This window comes from Sylvia atricapilla, chromosome 8 (assembly GCF_009819655.1).
Source record: "Sylvia atricapilla isolate bSylAtr1 chromosome 8, bSylAtr1.pri, whole genome shotgun sequence".
Taxonomy (NCBI): domain Eukaryota; kingdom Metazoa; phylum Chordata; class Aves; order Passeriformes; family Sylviidae; genus Sylvia; species Sylvia atricapilla.
In genome coordinates this window covers 7,444,787-7,452,876 of record NC_089147.1, presented here as the reverse complement: position 1 = coordinate 7,452,876, position 8,090 = coordinate 7,444,787, and positions in this window count along the sequence as shown.

The window sequence follows — 8,090 nt, the reverse complement described above, 5'->3', positions numbered from 1 at the left end:
GTTTGAACTAATGGAGTGGGATGTTGCTATTTGCTATTTGCAGATCTGAAGCAGGCAGCTTTTTGTCACCCTCAGACACTGCAGGTGTTTTCACTGTAAAGATCTGGGAGATGCAAGAAGATGGAGACTAATTTGCAGGTCTTACCTAAAATAGTCATGTATTTTAAGCATTCCTTCCAGCGTGAGACAGTGATAAATTGAAAATCTCTGCCCGGGTAAGGATTGTTAGTAAATCTGATATGCAGTTAGCTGACAACTCTGATGCATGGGGTTTCAAACCTTCTCTTTGGAAACCCTGCCTTCTGCCCACCTCCCACCGCACTGTGAGGAAGTATATCCATCAAGTTTTACATGGGATAGCTCATATTGCTATCTGGATGATAGGAGCAACATTTTCTGCATTAGCAACTCTCAACAGATAATGTCTTGAGGATTGAGAGAGGGAGATTAAGTCTGAATAAATATCCTGTGTTATTCATATTTAATCATTTTACTTAGACATTGTCTAATCAGTCAAAGCAACAACTGCTACTGACATATAGGTCTCATAAAAATATATACTAAACTAAAGCACTAAGCCTTGTCCCTTTATATTCATGTTGAGCCTGTAAACAGATTTCAGAACAAACTGACTTAGGAATAGAAACTGATGGCTGTAATGAAAGAGCCATGTTACCAAGGAATGACAAACAGGGAATTTGGACAGATCTACTGCTGGAGGAATGGGGAAGGAGAAATTGTCCTGTGAGTAGCTTAGTCTGGTAAGGATATCTTTGTCACCCTATTAGCTTCTGAGTTTGGGACAGATTAAAGGTGTAAAACCTATCTGCCCAAGTATACATGTTTTAATATCACCACCTGAGTGTTTTTTCCCCCACCATTCATAAATCCCAATAGGATGGAAGGAAAGCGGAAAGCAGCAGTGGGAGAGGGGATGGTTTTGGAGAGACTAAAATGTTTCTGCTTTTCCTGGTACAGAACTACGATACTTGGCAAAAGGCTGGGAAGCAGCATTTGAGGGAGAGAGGCAGGAAGGAAACAGCAAAGATGAGCTGAGAGGGAGACAGACATGGTGATTTGAAAATTTCTAGAAGAGACAGAGCAGATGTGTTGCTGATGTGCTGTAGGTAAAGTGTACCATGACCAGTTCGGTTGAGGTGAGCTGGCATGTGCTTTCACAATGAAATCTGGCTCCTCCATCACATGAAATATTCTCTGGTTGCTGCCCAATCATTTAACTACATGGCATTCTACTTAGGACACAGCAAGCTGTTCTCTACCTTTAGAGACAGTGACTACGTGTAGCAATGTCTTGAATGTTTTCATTGCAGCAGAGAATAGGAAGCATCCTCTCCACTGCGAGCATTAGCAATGCAATTTCATAACTATCTGTTCAGACAGTGCACAGGAGCTTGAAAAACAGCTTGAGACACTTTGTTCCCCCTGGGAAATGCCATCCGAGAATATGTTAATCTGACGAATATGCAAAAGGCTGTCCCCTATTGGTGAACCATGAAGAAAACCACCTCCTTTTTTCCTGGGTTTGTGAGATGTGCTCCTCCCTGCCAAGAGTGGAGCAATCCTTACCCTCTCATCAAACCAGACAGTTGAAAAGTATGGAGACATTGTGCTGCCTCCTTCGACTTGCAATGTGAATTTGATGTTATCTGTACCACCTTTGACAATGCACTTGAAATTAATCAGAGGAGAAATGTCTTGTTTGATTATATTTGACCATGAACATTGATCAGTTGCGTGCAATTTTGACTTCAGATCTGCATGTCCAAAGTCCTTTCTAAAAAGGGCAAAATATTACCCAGAGATACACAGGAGCTTGTATTATCTGAGTCTCTGAAAAGATACTCTCAGGGGAAATGAATGTACATCTGGGAAATTAAAAATCATTTGCTATGAAACTCTCCATGAGAGATGGACAGAACCAGAAGAGAGATCCCCCAAGACATCAATCCTTTGCCCTCTCTCTTTTCATTGCAGCTATGTTAGCTCATCCTATTTTCATATGCTTGTGTTCATTTCTGGCAGATGAGAAATTCTGTCAGTCCTCTGAGGAGACCATGGCAATACCCATTGTTCCTCAGGAGGCATCTGGCTTCCCTCTGTGTAGCCTAAAAACCCATGGAGACTACACAGTCCTCTATATAGCCTCTTTTTTAGGCTTCCTTTCTGCCACAGGGGAGCTGCTGTGGCCTTGGGTACAATGAGAATTTGGCATCCTTTAGGGCAGATCAGTCAGAGGATTTATCAGGCAGACTCAGAGTCAGGTGAGCCAAGAGCTGTGCACAGTGCTCTGCTTGAGGGCTTTGCTTTGGATGTTTTCTGTGTCTTCTAGGTTGGAATTCCCACCAAGAATATTGTTAAAATTCTCCACAGTCTTTTTTGTTGGTGCAGACTGTGGTCACATCCTCAGTGGTGGCCACGTCTGGTCCGGGACTGGACCAGAGCCTCAGGTTTAGCTGCCTCCAAAAGCTCTGGAGCTTTGATCTACCAAAACTTTTCCACAGACTGAAGCAGAACTGCCCTGCTGTACTGAATGGAGCACTTCTCTTAAGGAGTACTTTGTAGGATGCCATTGAAAATCTTTCCACTGTTATTACTTATATCTTAAATGAGTAGACATCATCACTTTGCACTTCTGGCCCTTCTTCCCCCTCTGTTTCTTGGGCTAGGGAAGATCTCCCAAATTTGGTCTATCCCACGATGCTCAGAGAGTCCAGCACTTTTCACTGATGACAATCATTGAAATAAAGGGGGGGGGGAAAGAAAGGCAGAGCAGAGAAGAGATGCTTATTGTTACATGTAGCAGGATAGTGCTCTGATGTGTGCTCTGGTCTGGAGCTTGTGATAACTTACACTGCCCAGCTGCATGGAGTCTGTGAGCTCAAACTGCACACAGGCTCAGGAAACTCCTCCTAAAAGACAGTCAGGATTGCCATAGTCCCCCCACCTCTCAGAGACCCCAGTGTACTGAGGCAGATTTGCATGTCTTGACAGATTTTTCTTGACTGTCCTTCAGATTCATCATTCCTTTATAAAGGGCAGTAGCTTTTCCTACCTCTCACCCCTGCAGCTTTCCTGCTGCTCAGACACCTAAAAGGTCTTGAATGGCATTTCCTGGAGGGAGTAAAGTGTCTCAAGCTGTTTTTCAATAGGTTGGGTTTTTTGTTTTGGTTTTGTTAGGTTTCTCTCTCTTTTTTTTTTTTTTTTTTTTTTTCCTAAACATGAGAAGGAATTAATATTTCACAAAAGTGACTGGGTGGGTGGAGGGGGGAGCCTGAATACAAAATTCACTTGTTGATTGGGATTCTGGGGTGGGAGTAAAGGAAGAAAGCATTGCAGGGAGTGTTTTCAAGCTCTTAAGAACATGTTTTTCCAAGTGCTGTTCTTAGGCATAAGACTTAATAATAAGAGCACAGTAGGGTAATACAAATGATACAAAAGGCACTCTCATTGCAAAGCTGAACAGTTTGTGGTTTAGTAGATTTTTATGATAAAAGAGACATAAAGAATAAAAGTTTTTTCCTTCTCAAAAGCTACCATGCCTGGTAACATCTTTTGCTAAGAAAAAGAATTCAGCCTCCCCCCTGTCCTGAGATATGTTCTTACCCAATTAAAGTCCTCCTGCAGATCTGTAGGCCTATTGACAACTTGTTCCATGTCACTAAACTTGGTTTGCTGCCCTGTTACGGAAATTACAATGCAGTGCTTCTTAAATGGCCTCAGTGTCTGTAAGTGGCAGAGGAGAGGGCGTTCTGCAGACCCTCAGCCTCCCACCTGGGATCTTCATTCTGCCCTTCATCTTTCTCTTTGTTTTCCCTTCCATCTTGTTTGTCAGCAGCAGGGCTTAGCTACCAAGGGGAAGAGATTCAGTTCTCTTTTGTATTGTAGCAAAGCAACTGTTGTTGTTGTTTGCCTTTTATTCTTTTTTTTGCCAATTTGCTCCAGGCAGGCTGGAGGTGAGGAGCTCTGAAGTGTGCAAATTTGCCACAAAGAGACACAGAAAGAGGTTGGTGTCTGTGAGGACATGGAGAGGGGAATGAAACTGTGGGAAACAGTAACCAGCATCCCTTAACATGAAATCAGCCTGTGAAATCTTGATGGAAAGAAGGAAATCCTTCCCTGTGAAGAACACTAGGAGCCTGATGCTAGTCCAAATAATGAAATCCTCTCAAAATAGACCTGTAGATAAGCTGTGCAAGCAGTGTTAATGCCAACTATCATTTCAGCTGCAGCCAAGCAGCTGGTGCAGGCTGTTTGTAAATCTGAGTGCACTGTGGAAAGAGAGGCAGTGTCCCCCCATCAGCACTTCAGTCACCTTCTCATACAGGAGCATGGAATCCAGATGACAGACTTCAAGTCTTTTTTGACAGAAACAGTAGGAGCAGAGGCTGCCACAATTTCAAAAAGCTGAACAGTTTAGTTGTGTTGGCAACTAAAGTATGGCAAAATCTAAGGATGAAACCACAAGGCTTTAAGTGGAATATACGACCTTAATCTCCCTAGAGGGCTTTGTAGTAATTTCCCCTCTCTCACAGACCATGTGAAAGGCTTGGGTGGGTATCTGGTGCAGTTTCTGTGAGCCACTCAGGTATGGAACTCCCACTGAAATCAGCAGAGAGGCCTCAAATAACCATTTAGGAACTCTGTCATGATGTATTTTTGATATATAAAAGAGAAATGATAAAACTTACAGGGTTTTTCCCCTGTTTAGGTCTATATGTTCCTTGCTGAATGAGCTTTTTCCAGGGCAAGGAGATCCCATCTTTTGGCACCACAGTAGTTTTAGGCACAGCTCTGGTCTCAGGACAGAAAGACCAAAGCAATCTGTAGTCCTTGAGTCAGCATCTCCCAGAGCAGTGGCAGCAGAGCACTTTCTGCCTGCCCAGCTGTCGGATCCATTCCTGACCACACATCTGGAACAATGGCCCTGGGTGGATCTCCCACGGCTCTGTAAAAATGCATGCAGGAAGGAAAGAGCTGCACCTTGCTGCATGGCTCTAGGCCAACCCACTCTGCAGCACCAGACAAAATGCCTAATACAGTATTACCTCAGACTTTTTTTTTTTCATTTCTCTGATTAAAAGCAAACCTTTGTCCCTGCTGGTTGCATCTGTTGTCACTAGTTCATTGGCTGGTGCATATCCAGCTGGTTCCAGCCTCCATTTAAAATGCAGGGAGTTTAAGCATTACGTGTAGGATACAGCAGGATAAATAAAGACATACTTGAGCAAACATACATTTAGTAATTTATTTTTCTACCAGCAGTTTTGGAGAGCTGTGGGGTTTGTGATTTATTTTTTTTTTAAACCTAATCCATTCAGTCAGCTGTCTCAAGAGTAAAAGCTTCTGCCTCAGCTTGGGGTTGATGCTTGGTCGAGCCTTAAAGCTTCATGGTTTTTTGACACTGCACTAAGTCTGAAGCTTTGATGTCTGAAGCTGCTGCCTGCACAGCGTAAATCATATTTTAAAGTTTATTGGTATAAAGGGTGCCTTTCCTCAGACATACACATGTGCATCCACACACAGCATCTTTCCACTTTTTTAGCTACCTATAAGTTTCTGTAGGATTAGAGGATTCTTTCAGTTACTATTCCCACATGGATTTTGCCATCTTTAATTGAAAGCTCGCAGCATTTGTGGGCTAAGGTAATACATACTTGTGCTTGGCAGTGCTGATTGAGGGTCAAAAGAGAAATGAAAATGCTTTTCTCACTCCATTACTGTAGCTGCTGTACCTGGTTCTCTTTGGCTGTGTGTAAAATCTGTTCCTGAAGCCAGTGGGTTAAATGTAGGCCAGACCTGATGTACAGAGACCAACAGTGACTTTTGGTGTGTGGATACAAACCAGACCATCTTTCATGGGTCTCCAAGGAGCCTGTTTTTCTCTTGGCACAATGGCTGTGTAGGTCCTTTGGCTGCTGTGTTTACTGCTCCCCTTTTGGCTGGGCCTGAGGAGATGTGTGAGCCACCTTTCTGAAGTGTGGAGTGCCACTAGTTTTGGAAGTCCAAGTCTGTCTTTCACAGGCTAATGGGAATACACCAGGGCACAGGATTAGCAGGATTAGCAGGATCAGTGTCTGAGTTGTAGCTGTTCAAAGCTTTCTCCAGTGTACAGATGACTGCTGGAAGGAAGGAGACTCCCTATGGGAAGAGCAAGACACTGACTAAGCACTCATTCTTCTGTTCCAGTCAGTCCCTGCTCCCAAATGTGCTTTATACGAGGAGCACAGACTACAGTGTGCACGTGTGCCTTTGTGCCAGATGTAAACTTTCTAACGAGCTATTCAAGGCAGTGCCACTGGTGATTGCCTTTGTGTTGTCTTCTGCTTTCCATCCACACAAAGAGGCTGTGCAGGCTAAAACCTGTGCTGAATTTATTTACACAAAGCTGTAAATCAAAAGGCGGCACCCAACAAAATTCAGCACACTCAGTACTGAGGGTGACATATGTTGTTATTCAGTTCAGTGTCTTTGGAGGAGACATTAGAGGGATGGTGACATCATGGAGAGAAGAAGGCTGGAAGTGTGTCTTTCTTGTGACAGAACAGTTCAAGTCACAGAAACTTTTTTCAGAGCCCAAGAGCCCTCGGAAACATGAGTCCAGGACTCTGAAGAGGTGACCGAGCAGAACTTCATTCCTAGCAGAAGTGAAAAAGACTCTTAGCATAATAAAAAAATTAAATCTAATCCAACATCACTTGCAGTTATGAAGGATAATGCAGAAAATCTGCTGTTCCAGGTGTTATTTGGTGGTGTGGCATTTCAGGCAAAGCTAAGGAATGTAATACCTGTCAGTGGGACTTACATTCTTAAATCCCATCAGTGCTTTAAAAAACAAATCCTCATTGTCCCCCTCAACCATTGCAGTTACCACTGCCAATGTCACCTGGAATCTTTTGCACCTACAGGGAATGCCTAGAAGTTCTCAGGGCAAGAAATAAAGCAGAGGGTCTTTCTTCTCCTGTTATTTTCAACAAAACTCTTTATCAGTCATTCTTTAAAGAGCTGAGATACTCTCTCACACCTACTGTCTGCAGTTGTCACCTAGAGTAAAAAGCCAAGTATTCAGGCATTTTCTCTCTTTCTTCAGAGTAGTTGCAGAGAGCTCAGGGAGAAGTATATTGAAATACATTAGTAACATTGAAAACCTCCTCCACCTACTCTATCATCTCGGTATTTTTCCTCTGGCTTCTATTTATCACCTATGTATAAATTCCCCAAACGAGCAAAATTCCTCAAGAATTCATGATTCAGGCTATAGGGCCAGGAAGTAACTGGGGGAAGGGAAGAAATGGCAGGTAAAATGTAATTAATTGCCCGTGCACTGCTTTCCCTCAGCCATCTCTACAGGTCTTTCTTTTGGAACTGGAAATGTCTTGGTATAAAGGTCAAGGTATTAGTGCGCTGGGCAGGATTCAGACAACCTTTTTTCAATTTCTGCTATTGACTCCCTGAATGACCTGAGGTAGGCCCCTCATTTCTCTCTGTCTTAGATCTCTATCTGTAAAATAAGGGTAAGTGTATTTCTTTTCCTTTTCCTAGTCTATTTGTCAGCTCTTTAAGCCTTGGCTTTGGGTGTGGATGCAAAGACGACTACACCTATGGCTCTCAAAGCATAATGACAGGAATGCAAATATGTAAGACCATACCTGAGCTTCAAAATCAGCACAGTGTATCTGCTGTCCGTTACTGATTGTTTTTCCCATTTGTATCCTTCTTCCATTAAAAACTGTGATTTTGGAACAGCAAAGTAGCTACGAGCCCATTAGTATAGAGCAGGAATATGTGATAATCTTAAATCACTTCCAGACCACTGAAGATGGGAAGAAACTTCCCAGCAGCAGATTCACTTTGGCAACTGCAGCTTTGGGTAAAGAGTTTCTTTAGGAAAGTTTTGCTGGCCAGTGTTTGTCACCCTCCCTGGATGTGTTTAAAAAAGCCTGGATGTGGCACTCAGTGCCATGGTTTAGTTGAGGTGTTAGAGCATGGGTTGGACTTGATGATCTTGAAGGTCTCTTCCAACCTGGTGATTCTGTGTGAATTCTGTGTGTTTACAACAAGGCTCTAGACTA